The following is a 15,925-nucleotide window of genomic DNA, read 5'->3' as shown; positions in this document are numbered from 1 at the left end:
TACTGTGTGGAAGGTTGATAAAGACCAAACTCTACGGAGCTGAGCCTTCTCTCGAGCAAATAGAACAGCCCACTGAATAAAACTTACAGTGGGGAAACCTTTTCAGAAAGGCTCACAATATTCGTTATTTAGAAAACATTTTCGAGTGTCTAAGCATTTTTGTAGTATCGGCCAAGCATTGCTCTAAGCACTTGGGCTATAACAGCGAAAAAAACAGGCAAATCTCTGCCCTTGTAGAGCAAACAATTTAGCGTAGACAAGCAGAAAAGAAACCAAATACATCCGTAAAATGTATTGTCTAGAGCCTTTTGGTTCTGAGTAATAGAAACAGAATCAAACTCGTTAAGCAAAATGAATTGCTGTGAGGTTGTTTCTGACTGGCTCTGTTTGGGGCAGATGTCTACTCCTGATCCAATCAGATACGGCCAGTGACGGGGTTCCAGGATACAAACACCACCTCCGGAGCCATGTGAGCTGCATAGTGTCTAAAGTGGGTCTGTTACGGACTCCACAGCTTTCCAGTTCCATTGTTTTCTTTCATTACCAAGAATAGGTTTTGCAATGCAAGTAATCTCACAGTATTTAAAATGGACAAGACTACTTACTCAACCTTTAAGGAAACATGAGAGCAGCACAGAAAGAAAAAGAGATTCACTAATTTATTGAAATTGTTGAGAAGTGACTGCAGCCAGAACCTTGGTTATCTAGGAAGTTTTTGGAAAGTGGAAAGTTTACCTCCTTAACCACATGTTTTAGCAGTTTTTGGTATCAGTCTTTCTAAAATGGATTTCTCGTTACCTACTTCCTTAACAGAGTCTCACAAACATATTTTAATTGTAAAACAGTGCTTACATTTAGACTCTTGTTTTTTTTTTGAGACAGAGTCTCATTCTGTTGCCTAGGCTGGAGTGCTGTAGCTTAATCTCAGCTCACTGCAACCTCCCCCTCCCAGGTTCAAGCGATTCTCCAGCCTCAGCCACCCAAGTAGTTGGGATTGTAGGTGCACATCAGCACACCCAGCTAATTTTTGTATTTTTAATAAAGAAGGGGTTTTACTATGTTAGCCAGGCTGGTCTCGAACTCCTGGCCTCAAGTGATCCACCCACCTCGGCCTCCCATAGTGCTGAGATTACAGGGGTGAGGCACTGTGCCTGGCCCACTTACGCTCTTTTCAAGTTTTGTCTTAGGCTTCTTTACTTTTTAAGTTCTGTGACTGTTCTTTGGATTTTTTTTTTTTTTTTAAAAAGATGGAATCTAACTCTGTTGCCCAGGCTGGAGTGCAGTGACGCCATCTTGGCTCACTGCAACCTTTGCCTCCTGGGTTCAAGTGTTTCTCCTGCCTCAGCCTCCCGAGTAGCTGGGATTGCAGGCACCTGCCACTATGCCCAGATAATTTTTTGTATTTTTAGTAGAGATGGGTTTTGCAGTGATGGCCAGGCTGATCTCGAACTCTTGGTCTCAAGCAATCTTCCTGCCTTGGCCACCCAAAATGCTGAAATTACAGGCATGAGTCACTGCATCCGGCCCTGTTCTTTGGATTCTTTTTTCTTTTTTGAGATGGAGTTTCGCTCTTGTTACCCAAGTTGGAGTGCAATGGCACGATCTCGGCTCACCGCAACCTCCGCCTCCTGGGTTCAGGCAATTCTCCTGCCTCAGCCTCCTGAGTAGCTGGGATTACAGACATGCACCACCATGCCCAGCTAATTTTTTGTATTTTTAGTAGAGACAGGGTTTCACTATGTTGACCAGGATGGTTGTTCTTTGGATTTTTAAAAGCCATTTGCTGGGTGCCGTGGCTTATGCCTATAATTTCAGCGTTTTGGGTGGCCAAGGCGGGAAGATTGCTTAAGGCCAAGAGTTTAAGACCAGTCTGGGCAACATAGTGAGACCCTTATCTCTTCCATAAAAGGATGAATTAGCCAGATGTAGTGCACATCTGTAGTCCTAGCTACTAGAGAGGCCGAGGTGGGAGGATCAGTTCAGCCCAGCAGTTTGAGGCTGCAGTGAGCTGTAATCGTGCCACTGCACTCCAGCCTGGGCAACAATGAGACCCTGTGTCTAACTAAAAAATAAACAGAACAGAAGCCTTTCCATAGGATCATCTATTTCAGCCTCTTTGTGCTGCTCTGACTGTGACTGCCTAGAGGGGCTCCTCCTCTTATAATTAATATGTGCTGGTAATGAAGGCACCTCTGCCTTGGGTGTCGCAGGTGTTATGGGAAACATAACAGACCTCTGGGTGAGTCTTGAATCTGTTACCAATTTGCCAGATTACACAGATAAGCCATTGAACTTCTCAGTCTTTTAAAAATCTGTTACCTTGGAATAAAGCTTTACAGGGTCATTTGCTCCATTTACAAAGGAGCAAATAAGATGGCTGTGAAAATACTTTCCAATGTGTAAAATCCTTTTAAAATATAACCCACTACTCTTTCTTACTCCAACATAGTGAATCTCTGTTTGCTGGTTTTGCCTTTCCTACCACATCCCATTTTCCCTGAGAGAACTGGAGTTTCCTGTGAATCATCAGATAGGCTCCCTGGGGTTGGTTGGTCCTATTTGACCAATCCTGAGTCCTAACTATGTGGTGTGCTATGGCAGAACAAGGGAAGAGACTTCATTTTTCTGATGTGAATTATACGCCCGCCACCACATCCCTTCTTATGAAACATAGTTCTGTTGACATAGGGAGCCTAAGAGGGAGACCAGCTCCCTGTTCTGCTTCCTTGAGGACATAGAAGGCTCAGGATTCGTTTCCCTTCCAGGAGTTCCCGGATCTGACTGGGTTTGTGTGGGCCTCTGGTCCACAGGGGTGGAACTTTGGAAAGAGGGATATAGTGGCTGCTGCTATGGGCAGTTGGCACTTCTTTAGATGAAATGTGAAAAGATGGTTTGTTCATTCTTAGTTTGTGGATTTTGCTTAATAGATAGGAAGCATGACAGAAACACATACCTCTTGGTTCATGTGGTTTTGTTACTGAGATGAATTGTTTCTTTTTTTTTTTTTTGAGTCAGAGTCTCACTCTATCACCCAGGCTGGAGTGCAATGGCATGACCATAGCTCACTACAGCATCGGCCTCCTGGGCTCAATCGATCCTTCCACCTCAGCCTCCTAAGTAGCTGGAACCAACAGGTGTGCATCACCATTAATTAAAAATTTTTTCGAGAGATGGGACCTTGCCATGTTGCCCAGGATGGTCTTGAATTCCTGGCTTGACCAAACCTCCAAAAATGTTGGGACTACAGGCATGAGCCACCGTGCCAGGGTGTCTCTAATCTTTGGAGACCATGGTTCCTCTGTCTGTAAAATGGACTTGAGAGCAAATTGAAGAGTGGCCTTTGAACTGAATACCTTTACTTGGTCACAGCTGTCACCATTTAAGAGTTACGGATCTTCTGAATGTTTGCTATCTCTTCATAAGTTCTTAAACAATAGATTCAACTTTTTTTTTCTTTAAGTTGAGAGACAGGGTGTTGTTCTGTCTCTTAGGCTGGAGTGCAGAGGCATGATACTGGACGTCCCATTGCAACCTCAAACTCTTGGGCCCAAACCCTCCTCCCACCTCAGCCAATTTTCAAAACTTTTTGTAGAGGTGGGGGTTTTGCTATGTTGCCTAGGCTGATCTCAAACTCCTGGCCTCAAGTGATTCTCCTGCCTCAGCCTCCTGAGTAGCACAGAGACTGCAGGTGCGCACCACCATGGCAGATTAATTTTTGTATTTTTAGTAGAGATGGGGTTTCACCATATTGGTCAGGCTGGCCTCAAACTCTTGACCTCAGGTGATCTGCCTGCCTCAGCCTCCCAAAGAGCTGAGATTACAGGCATGCGCCACTGCGCTGGGCTTAGACTGAACCTTTTAAAAGTGCTTATTGATCTATCCGAAGCTTCAAAGAGAAAGCATGATACTCCACCACTAGAGGGCATTGCTGTCATAGTCACATGATCTGAATCTACAAGTTGCTGAATTTGAAACTCCCTTCAGTCCTCCCTAGAATTAGACATAAAATTTATATCATTTTATAAGTATTAAATATATATCTATTCAGAATATTTAAATATTTAAGTAGTATTAAAGGACCTTTTAAAATACTTAGATTAACTGAAAATAAAAGGATTAACATGCAGTTCTTTATCATTATCTTGTTCTTTACCACGTTAACCTGAATCCTCCAGAAAAAAATCTATGCTTGAAAGTTTGTGGTCTGTCATCAGCCCTCGGGTTAGCTCAGCATCATAACACCTCTAACTACATGTTCATGTCACCCAGGTGTCTTCTCACTGCTTCACTTATGGGGATGCTGTGCCTCTGGCTGAGGATGTTTTAATTAACAATAGAGATACTCTTGGGAAAGTTTTCAACCTTCCTTCTTCCTTTTTCTGTAGGAGGTAAAGATCTAATTAAATGCTTATATGGTGTCATGATGCCACTAAAAAATAACAGCCCCTTTGTCTCTTTTCCCTTAATCGTAAGGAAGTTATGACCTGAATAGAAGGACGAAGCATTCCGCTTCTGTGTTTTTCTCAAGTGAGAACATTTTTTTCTTTTGCATAAAGTCACAAAAGTGTACATAAGAACTGAGGATCTGGTAATTGTCCATATTTCAGGTTTTTTTTTTTTTTTTTTTAAGGAACTGTTCCTAGAAGTACAATGATTGGATTAAAGGTAATAGAAGGATTACAACACTTGCTATTTAGGTTGGTACAAAAGTAATTGAGGTTTTTGTCATTATGTTCAGTGGCAAAAACCGCAATTACTTATTCATTGACGTAAAATAATCATTGACAATGCTTTCCAAGATGGCTCCACTAAAATATATCTCCATGAGCAGTACAGGAAAGCATTTTCAACCCTAATACATTCCATAATGTCAACCAACGTATTCCAGAATTGTATTCTTCATTTCAGCAGCCTTATTTTAACGTGTTTTGTAATCATAAACATTTTTACTACGTAGAAGGTATGTTGATGAATATTTCCCCAAATATATTACTATACTGGTAAGACATGTTAAAAAAATGGTTCAGTGGGCCAGGTGTGGTGGCTCACACCTGTAATCCCAGCACTTTGGGAGGCTGAGGCGGGCAGATCACGAGGTGAAGAGATCAAGTTCATCCTGGCCGACATGGTGAAACTCCTTCTCTACTAAAAATACAAAAAATTAGCTGGTCATGTTGGCACACGCCTATAGTCCCAGCTACTTGGGTGGGAGGCTAAGACAGGAGAATTGCTTGAACCCGGAGGTGAAGGCTGCAGTGAGCTGAGATTGTGCCACTGCACTCCAGCCTGGCAACAGAGCAAGACTCCATCTCCAAAAAAAAAAAAGGTTCAGTAGTCAAATACATTTTTCAAATGTATACTCGTCCCTTTCTCGGAGATTTATGAAGCACACCTGCATTTTAAGGCCTGAGAAGTTGTGTAGTAAAGATACTGGTTTAACTTGATGTTTTATAATTTATTTACTTACAGAATCCTTGCTTAAGAGTAACATTGTATGGAAATGGGATTGGAGTTTAGAAGATGGAAATGATGGTGGGAAGTTGTTCCAGAAGGTTTTAGGTAACACTATAGTATTATAAAGATTTCTTCTGAACTTAAGTTGCGGTCCGAGGTCCTTGTTGGGGAGAACAGAATCCACAGTAGCTGGATTAGGCACAGAAGAATGCATTGAGGTTTACAGATGGATCACAGGATTGTCGGGCAGGCTGAAGAAACAGGCTTCAGGTGGAGCTTCTTGAAACTCTGCAGAACTGGTCTGCCAAGAAGGCTGTTGCCTGTGCCACCATCTAGAAGCTTCTCCCAGAACTGCCTCTGCCAAATTGGGAAGCCGCTGCGTCCACAGTCTTGTATCTCTATCCTAGCAGGAAGTGGGGCTGGGAAGTTTGTTTTCAGCCTATTTTAAGAAGGATGGGTTTTATACTATGGGGAACTACCCAGTGTGGAGAGAATGTCTAACAGACGGCAGCTACAGTTGGCCAGCGTCCAAGAAGACAATTGTGTAATGTGAGCACCTCGGGATACAGGTCAGAAAACTGAGATATAGCCCTGGTCTTGCCTCCTAGCTGCTGGATGACCTTGGGCACATCCACTTTCAAGCTTGCGTTCTCATCTCTAAACAGGGTATAACTCACAGACTTGGAGTAAAGATAAAATGAAAGCCATAGGTGTGAATATACCAGGGAAAACTAGCATTAAATGAAATCAGAAGAAGATACTTTTCATACCCCAGGTTTGTCTCTAGACCGGGGGTTGGCAAACTTTTTCTGTAAAGCACCAGATAGTAAATATTTTTGGCTCGGTAGACGATGCTATCCGTTTAGTACCTATTCAACTCTGCAAGACACAGCCATAGACAATATGTAAATGGATGAGCATGGCGGTGTTCCAATAAAACTTTATTTATGGACACTGAGATTTGAATTTTGTATAAGTTTCACATGTCATGGAATACTCTTTTTATTTTTTTTTTCCAAGCACTTAAAAACGTTCTTAGCTTGTGGACTATACAAAAACAGGTGGCCGGCTGGATTTGACTTACCAGTCGTGGTTTCCTGGTCCGTGTTCTAGATGGTTATACTTAAAATATTTTAAAATGTAGGGTTGTTTTGCCTTAATCTAGTAGCAAATAAATTTGGGGCTTTGATGATATTGTCTGAATAGTTTTGTTGGCGTTCGTTGGACCTGATGGTAGCTTCCCCTTTGACAGTAGAATCAAATATACTCCGTGGCCATGTATGGGACCGTGGGAGTTGCTTAGGTGAAAACGTTCTGAGAAGGATGAGTTTGCCACCCGGCCATTGGGTTCTTAGAACCTCCACCTTTTCTCCCATCTCATGTGCGCCTTTGGTTTTGGAAGAGGAATGGGGCACTCAGGTATTTTTTTTATGGGAAAAGTTGCGTTTGGAGACACCCCCATGTCCATGCCCCCAAACTCCTCGTTATACCTGCCTCATTCCCTTCTTTGGCGTGTTCTGTATTTAGCTTTACAGCTTTGCTGCTTTATAGACAAGAATCCCCCCGCCCCCAAATCTTGTTACCATTGTGATATCTTCATCCCTGTTAGAAAACCGAGTGCCTTCCTTGCGCTCAAGTCCCGTAGAATTTCTTTCAGCCAACGAAAATCAAAGGTAACTCTGACGCCAGTCACTGGAGGTGAAGGCGTGGTGTGAAGCTGCTGCAGTGCTCTGCTTTGCAGCAGCCTGGTCTACCCTCCCTTGGTCCTCAAGCACTTCTGCATGCCTTTCCTTTATTAATAGGTGCACCTTCCTCAATTCTCTTTTCCTTCTAGGTGCAAGCAGAGTGTAGAGTGTGTTGTAGGTACACTGACATCTAGAAACGGAGAGCAGAGAGGTAGTGTGGCACCGAAGGAGGGCAATGTGAGAGCAAGAAGGGAAGGAGTGCTCCGAGATTAAGGAGGGGAGTGATCTGTTTGCCTTCCTAGGTGCACCTGCCACTTGGTGAGACAAGTAAGGCTGCAAGCTGTCTTTGGAGGAAGAGAGTGCTTCTTTGGAGGAGGAGAGTATATGAATGTTTGTATGAGCTTTAACCCAGGTTTACTGATTGAAAGAAACTATATTTAATTTTGCTTTGCTCGTATCCCTTTTATTTGGGCTTTACTAAATATAGCTGGAAGGGAGGGACGGAGGGGAAACTGTGTAGAGCAGAAGTTAAAACATGCCAGAGCTTTGGCAGCTTTGGGACAGAAAAATAAAACTTTAAACTTGCTTTCTATTTTGAGGCCATCACAAGATGTTTTGTGCTTACGTTCATTCCTAAGTCATAAACGGGTAGGAGGGGCTGGGAATTAAGTAAATTATCCCTTGAAAAATACTAATTTGAAATTGAGATAAAATTAGCAAAGGGAAGACTGGTGAAGGAAATAAAACATTGGACCCAGCCTGTTTGCAGGCAAAATAATAAACACCTCGTGGGGGTAGAAGAGGCATACCAGTTTCCTTCCAGATTTTAGCCTCTGCTCCTTCACAGAGCCCCATTGTCTCAGAGTGGGGGGCACAGCTGAGTCCTATGAGAACTGACTTGACAAATAAAGCCTGTCAGGGGATTTTGACACAGGTCAACCCCTTCCTAAAGCGGTGATCTCAGAGGCAACATGATTTCTTACTCACAGGCAGTAGCTGTCATACTATGAGCTGTTTTATCGTAATGAAATTATCACATACAAGATGTGGTAATTGCCTATTTTTAGGAATCTCCCTTCTGGGAATTGTGGTGAAGATGATCTCTAGAAAGGTTCTCTGTGGTCCTGTGAAACAACCTCCTTTCCCAAGACAAGACTCCCCTTCCTGGTAACCTATTGCTGCTCTGCAGATGGGTCTCTTCACCTCCATCAAGGGCTGCTTGTCTGTTTCCCTGAATAATAGGAATGCTTCTCCCTAGGCTTCAGCCTTGGGCTTTCCCCTCAGGTTCTGCTTGCCCCTTGAGACATATTTGTGGATCTGGAGCAAAACCATAAGCAGGAGAAGTGGTGAATGTGTGTGAGGAAGCCACTTTGTACTTAGGACATCTTGTAACCCAGCCTCCTAAAGCATAGGTCTGATGAGGTCACATTCCTGCTTAAAAAATCTTTCATGACTGCAGACAGAGAGAAAAGACTGAAAGGAAATGTGCCAAAATATTAGCAGTGTTTTCTTCTGAGTGTTGAGCTCTCTGGTGATAATCTTTATTTACTTTATGGATTTTACTCCTTTCCAATTACTTATATAATAGACATATAATACTATTTTTTAAGAAAAGTGCTATTTTTATAATAAGGAAAAGCACCATTTAAAAAGCTTTGGTGGCTCCCATTTGCCAATTATAAATCCTCTCTATGACATTGAAGGTTTTTGCAATACTGCTCCAGTCCTTCTGACCTCACCCACTTCTCTCTCTGCCCTCACTCCAAAGGAACAGCAGAACTGAGTTACCCACTGTCACCAAAATACCTTTGGTGCTTTGCCTTCACTCATGCTCCTTCTTCACCTGTCAACTTTCCATCCTTCAAACACATTTCTCCTTCTTCAGAGACTATTTACCATAACATACATCTTGTAAAAGGCTTAAAAAGAACCCAGAAAACAAAGACCATTCTTAATCCCACTTCCAGGAGATAAACAGTTAGCATTTTGATATATGCTTTGTTCTGTAGCTGAGGAGTAGTCTAGTATACCTTGGATGTCTAGTATAAATTTTACATTCTATCTAGTAGTAGTATTCATTTCTGTCTTATCTCGATTCTGGATTTTAAGTTACTTGACGGCTACAAGAATGACCTTACATTTTTGCAGCCTCCACAGGCCTTGAGCACTGTGACATTCATATAATACGCATTCGGAAATCATCTGCTGAATCAAACAAGGGAGAAAAGACAAGCTTGTAACTTAAGCACAAACCATAGTAACAAACGTAAACGTGCTGGTTACACTATGAATATAATGCTGAGTCTATCAATAAACGCTTAAGTCACAGGAGAAATACAAACACTGTCACCTTGGAGGAGTGTCAGGAACAACGACATGACTAGGGACCTTAGTAGGTAGGGTAATTCTGGTATATTACATGGAGGAGATTCATCAGCCTTGAAGAGAGAAAAAGTTTATTTTAAAAACATAATAAATAAATAAAACAACCAACCATGATACGACTTGGTGTAGAAAGAGGAGGTGTTGTATAGACCATTGATTCTCAACCCATGCTTATGTTTGAATCACTGGGGAGTTTTTAAAAAATACCAGTGCCTGGACCCAATCCTGGATCACTTAAATTAGAATCTCTGGGTGGGCTTAGCTTTTTTTTTTTAAATATATAAACACCTATACGGGTGACTCTAATGAAACCCTGGGTACGGATCCCTCAATCCAGGCTTGAGAATCACAGTCTTGGCAGCGAAACCTTCTTTACAAATAATGAATATCTTGCTTTTTTTCATATTGTTGAAGAAACCAGGAGACTGGTTCATCTTGAGGAAGGGAGGTTTTGGTGGGGGTGAGAATAGCTGCTGCAGATTGTTGTGTGTTAAATGTACTTTACAGCAATTGGATAAAATGCACCCATTTGCTATTATTAAGAAACTCATCTGTGCATCTTAAATTGCCCAGGCTTTCCCCCTCTCTTAAAGGCTGCTTCCTCCTAGAGCAGTGACTGAAGTAGACTGCAGCCAGTATAAATTACATTATTGCATTCACCTCTATTATTTTATCTAAGCTTCTTCAAGGGATTTGACCCTTACTCAAATACTATCAAAACATAACTTTGTCTCAAACATTATATTTCCCAAATTTGTGTTTCTTTTCCTTCCTTCCTTCCTTCCTTCCTTCCTTCCTTCCTTCCTTCCTTCCTTCCTTTCTTCCTTCCTTCCTTCCTCCCTCCCTCCCTCCCTTCCCCCTTCCCCCCTTCCTTCCTCCCTCCCTCCCTCCCTCCCTCCCTTCCCCCTTCCTCCCTTCTCCCCTCCCTCCCTCCCTCCCTCCCCTCTTCTCCCTCCCTCCCTCCCTCCCCTCTTCTCCCTCCCTCCTTCCCTCCCCTCTTCTCCCTCCCTCCCCTCTTCTCCCTCCCTCCCTCCCTCCCTCCCTCCCTCCCTCCCTCCCTTCCCTCCTTCCCTCCTCTCCCTCCCTTCCTTCCCTCCCCTCCCTCCCATGCTTCCCCTCCCCCCCTTCCCTGGCTAATGTGTGTGTGTGTGTGTGTTTGTGTGTGTGTGTGTGTGTGTGTGTGTATTTTTTAGTAAAAATGGGGTTTCACCATGTTGGCCGGGCTGGTCTCGAACTCCTGACCTCAGGTGATCCGCCTATCTCCACTTCCCAAAGTGCTGGGATTACAGTGGTGAGCCACCAGGCCTGGCCTTGTGTCTCTTTTTCACGTTAAAACCTAACATCCACACCACTCAACCCCAACAAAACAAAGACTAACAAGCAAAAAAAAATTTTATGCAAGTTTTCTAATAGTACAAAGCATGGTAGAATATCTACAGCAGTTTATCACATGGGAAAGGAAATTAGCGTCCCTTAGTCTAGCTATCAAGTAACCATGTACCCTAGAGTAACACATTTTTCACTCCGTGCCCCCTTGGTTTGAATGCAGGGACTGTTATTTTGCTAAATTGTGTTTCGCGTTCTGAAGCACACTTGCATGTTGTTACGCAGTGTGTTTAAATCCTAACCACAGTGCTTTTGTTGCAATGGAAATATTTCAATTAATGTTTAGGGTTGGAACATATAAATAAAACTTGGGTCCAGAGAGTTGATTAATCATTACATTCTGGGGTGCAGGCAGGGTTTTGAGTTCTGTCAAGGGAGGAATTAATGTCCTCTGCCTGTGAGGTCTTTCCTGAGGAAAGCTTGGGTTTTAGTGTTACTCCTTACACGGTATTTTTCTTTTGGCAAGAGTAGAGCAACCAGTACCCCCAGTAAAATGTCCTAAATGGCACTTGGAATAGGGATGGTTCTTCACACTCCTGGCAGCGAAGCTGTAGTTCTTGTTCTCTGATGCAGACGTGTACACTTGGCAGTGAACGCAGTGATGATAATGGAGGCATCAGCCCAGGACCCTGGAGTGATACCTTCCGTATCTCTTTTCTTCCTCCTCGTTATGTCCCCCTGACCATCAACTCTGTTGTGTTTAGTTCTCTAAACTAAAGCTGAATCACCAGCATTTGCTTCATGGATCGTGCCTCACAGATACACCTCTTTTTTTGTGTGTACAGGAATAGATTTCACACATCCTCACCCAAGTCATCTTTTAGGCATTTCTTTTTCTTCTCTATCCTTTCGTGGGAGCCTAACACCACATTTTTGGGAATATCAGCCTAGGTGTCCATCATCAGAAATAATCATAAACGAGATTTTCCTAGGCTTTAAGACATGATAAGCTAGTACGGGAATGTCTGGAGAGAAACGTTACGCGTTTATTCTTTACTGGTTCCCCCCACCCAAAAATAAAGTATTCAAGTACAAAATACTTGAAGTAGAAGAAAATATAAGAAAAATTCAAATGAACAAAACAAAAGGAAAATTAAGGTTGAATACTAAAGTGAGGGCAAAGGGAGATTTGGTGAGAGAAATGGATGTGGTAATATGCTACACAGTTAGTAACGCTGGGCAGCAAATTTAACCCTGAACTTTGTAACAGCTAAAGCAAAAAGAAACAGTCGCTCCTCTGCTCCCAGATTAGGGAGGAGCCAGGAGAGGCTGCTAGGGAATCTTACTCCGTGAGTACTGGTCAAATACTCCTTGTATCCCCCAGGAAAGTTCCTTCCTTGCCTGGGGGTTGGGGGGACAGACCCCCAAACAACTTTAAACAGTGTGAGAGTGGAGTAAGAATGTCCAGAAAGGCGGAATCTACAGAGGTGGAAAGCCAGCTGGGGGTTGCCACGGGCTGGGAAGGGGTGAGATGGGTGAGGGAGACACTTCTCAAGGGTACAGGGTTTCTTTTTGGGGTGACAGAAATGTTCAGAAGTTAAATAGTTGGGGTGGCTGCACACGTTTGTGAGTATACTAAAAACCATTGGATTGTACACTTCGAATGGGTGAGTTGTATGTTGTGAATTATATCTCAATAAATCTGTTAAAAATTTTAAGTATGCGAGAACGATCCAAGATGGCCGATCGCTAACATCCCGGGATTGCAGCTCTCAGGGAAGGCGCGCAGAACTAGAGGACGCCACACTTTCAGACAAAGTCTGGTCGCTCACGGAGCAGAAGATCCCCCAGTGGTGGAAACACACGGGTCGCCAGCGCTACTCTCGTGGTTGGCGCAGCGGTTCCGCAGGCACCTCAGCGCGGCAGCTCTCGGCGCAGAGTAAACGGGACCGCTTCCCCTTCTGACCGAGGTTTGGAGCCCCAGGAAGGCAGAGTCGCCTACTACGGAAACAAGAAGGAAGCCCGACAAGATAATCCTGGGCAGAAAAACACCATCAGTTTTAACGCCGCTGCTCTGGCCCTGGGAACTAACAACCTGGACGTCCACTCAAGAGACCTAATTGAAAGTTGGTAATTTCAAAGACGACAGGAGGATAAATTTACAATGACGGGAAGAAACCAGCGTAAAAAAGCTGAGAACACGCAAAGTCAGAACGCCTCTCCCTCTAAAGATGATCACAGTTCCACATCAACAATGGAACAAGGCTTGATGGAGAACGAGCGCCTCCTGATGACAGACTCACTCTTCAAGGAATGGATAATAACAAACTTCGGTGAGTTAAAAGAACATGTTGTAGCCCAACGTAAAGAAACTAGGAACTTTGACAAAAGGCTTGATGAAATCCTATTGAGAATAGACAACTTAGAGAGGAGTATGAGTGAATTAATGGAACTGAAGAATGCAATACAGGAACTCCGAGAAGTATGCACAGGTTTAAACACTCGAATTGTTCAAGCAGAAGAAGGGATATCAGAGGTCAAAGTCCAACTTAATGAAATAAAACGTGAAGAAAAGATTAGAGAAAAAAGGATAAAAAGGAATGAGCAAAGTCTCCAAGAAATGTGGGACTATGTGAAAAGACCAAATTTACGTTTGATAGGTGTACCTGAATGCGACGGAGAGAATGAATTCAAGCTGGAAAATACCCTTCAGGATATTATTCAGGAAAATTTTCCTAAACTAGCAAAGCAGGTCAACATTCAATCCCAGGTAATACAGAGAACACCACAAAGATATTCCTCAAGAAGAGCAACCCCAAGGCACATAATCGTTAGATTCACCAGGGTTGAAACGAAGGAGAGGATACTAAGGGCAGCCAGAGAGAAAGGTCGGATAACCCACAAAGGCAAGCCTATCAGACTTACAGCAGATCTCTCGGCAGAAACTCTACAGGCCAGAAGAGAGTGGGGGCCAATATTCAACATCCTCAAAGAACAGAACCTTCAGCCCAGAATTTCATATCCAGCCAAACTAAGCTTCACAACTGAAGGAAAAATAAAATCTTTTATGAACAAGCAAGAACTCAGAGATTTTATTACCACCAGGCCTGCTTTACAAGAGCTTCTGAAAGTGGCATTACAGACAGAAAGAAACAACCAGTATTAGCCTTTCTAAAAATACACCAAAAAGTAAAGAGCACCAACATAAAGAAGAATTTACACCAACAAATGCATAAAACAGCCAGTCAACATCAAATGGCAGTAACCCTAAATTTAAATTGACTAAATTCCCAATCAAAAGACACAGCCAAAACCCAACGGCATGTTACATCCAGACCTGTTTCACATGCAAGGATACACAAAGACTCAAAACAAAGGGATGGAGAAAGATTTACCAACCAAATGGAGAGCAAAAATAAATAATAAATAAATAAAAAGCAGGAGTTGCAATTCTTATATCGGATAAAATAGATTTTAAAGCAACAAAGATATAGTGGTAAAAGGATCAATGCAACAACAAGAGCTAACGATCCTAACACCCAGATAGGGGACTTAGATTCAGTGAGACAGAAAATTAATAAGGATATCAAGGACTCGAACTCAGATCCAGAACAAGTAAACTTAATAAATATTTATAGTGCTCTCCACTTCAAATACACAAAATATACATTCTTGTCAATACCACATCACACCTACCCATTAGTTTAAATGAAACATTGATTGGCCATTATTAATACCCAATTTTTTTCAAAATAAAGCAATATTTCCATTTACTCTCCCTCTTTCTTCCTCTCCTTTACTTATTTTTTTTTTCTTTCCTTCTCTCAAAAAAAAAGAAATCAACTTGTAAACCTCTAGATCCAGGTCGGCAATGTCTCTTTCATTGCTTGATTTCCTTTCTTCCCTTCCCTCCCTCCCTCCCTCCCTCCCTCCCCGCTTCCTCCCTTCCTTCCTTCCTCCATTCCTTCCTTCCTCCCTACCGTCCTTCTTCCCTTCCTTCCTGCCTTCCTCCCCCCCCCAAAAAAATAAATAAATAAAATAAACAGGGAATAAAAAAAAAAAATTTTTAAGTATGCAATTATTAAAGATAGTAAAATAACACACTGAAGGGGAAAAAAATCCAAAAAACTGATGAGTCTAATATTCTTGTCTTCCACAAAATGCACACTTCTCAGGGGACCAGTCATAACTGAGGCATGCTTTGAGGGAGTTTGGGTCATATTGGGGAAAAATTGAACTGTGCAGCTCTATGCTTCTTTCATTGTGAACGTTCAGTTTCTGATGAACTGTAGAAAGATGTTGGGGTTATAAGACAGTTGGGGAAATTCGGACACTGTGGGAGCATATTTCCTAGTATAAGGAAATTGCTTTTCATTGTTAATGTTTGATAATGGTATTATGGTGATTTTTTAAAAATCCTTATCTTTTACATACTGAAGTATTTACAAATAAAATACTATGATAACTAGGTTTTAGTTTAAAATAATCCAGTGGGTGATGGTATGGATGAAACAAGATGTGTCATGTGTTGGTAACTGTTAAAGCTGGGTTCATCACATCTGTCTCCTTTTGTTTGACTTTAAATATCTTCATAATAAAATGTTAAAACAAGTAGTGTCTTTCCCTGTTAACTACAAAAAGATCTAGCAACACAGCCAGCGTTCTTGCTCATGAGAAATTATGCTATTTGCAGCACTGGTCTTATTTGCTGATTTATGGGTGACTTCTGAGAGATCGGAGGCCTGGGTGCTGGCCCTAAGTCACATGTATAAGTAGGCATGAACTTCTAGTAAGGTCATCCATAGCTCTTTCAGCCTTCCCTCTGCTTCTGAGATACTGCTGCATGGGCTAAGGAAGGGATGGTTGCAACTCTTCAGAAAGGCAGTGAACGCGGGACTCTGACCTCGTAAGTATAGTCTTGCCCTTTACGGTTCGTTTTCTCCTAATTCTCCCTGCTCATCAGTGGGATGTGAATGCTAAATACTTACATTCAGTGTCATCTTACAGAAGCTGTATATTTTAGCAAGATGCTAAAGAATGGCATTTTCCCTTGACTTTCTTTATGAACTTGAAAC

General features: G+C 42.4%; 1 protein-coding gene across 17 annotated transcripts in view; it reads left to right on the top strand.

The window, feature by feature from the left end:
• Positions 1–15,925, top strand: part of IGF2BP2 (insulin like growth factor 2 mRNA binding protein 2) — a 177,304-nt gene that overhangs the window by 54,012 nt on the left and 107,367 nt on the right. The gene's annotated exons all lie outside the window — the stretch shown is intronic.

The sequence above is a fragment of the Callithrix jacchus genome, chromosome 15 (genome assembly GCF_049354715.1).
Source record: "Callithrix jacchus isolate 240 chromosome 15, calJac240_pri, whole genome shotgun sequence".
Classification (NCBI taxonomy): domain Eukaryota; kingdom Metazoa; phylum Chordata; class Mammalia; order Primates; family Cebidae; genus Callithrix; species Callithrix jacchus.
This window is presented reverse-complemented; position numbering and strand designations above follow the sequence as displayed.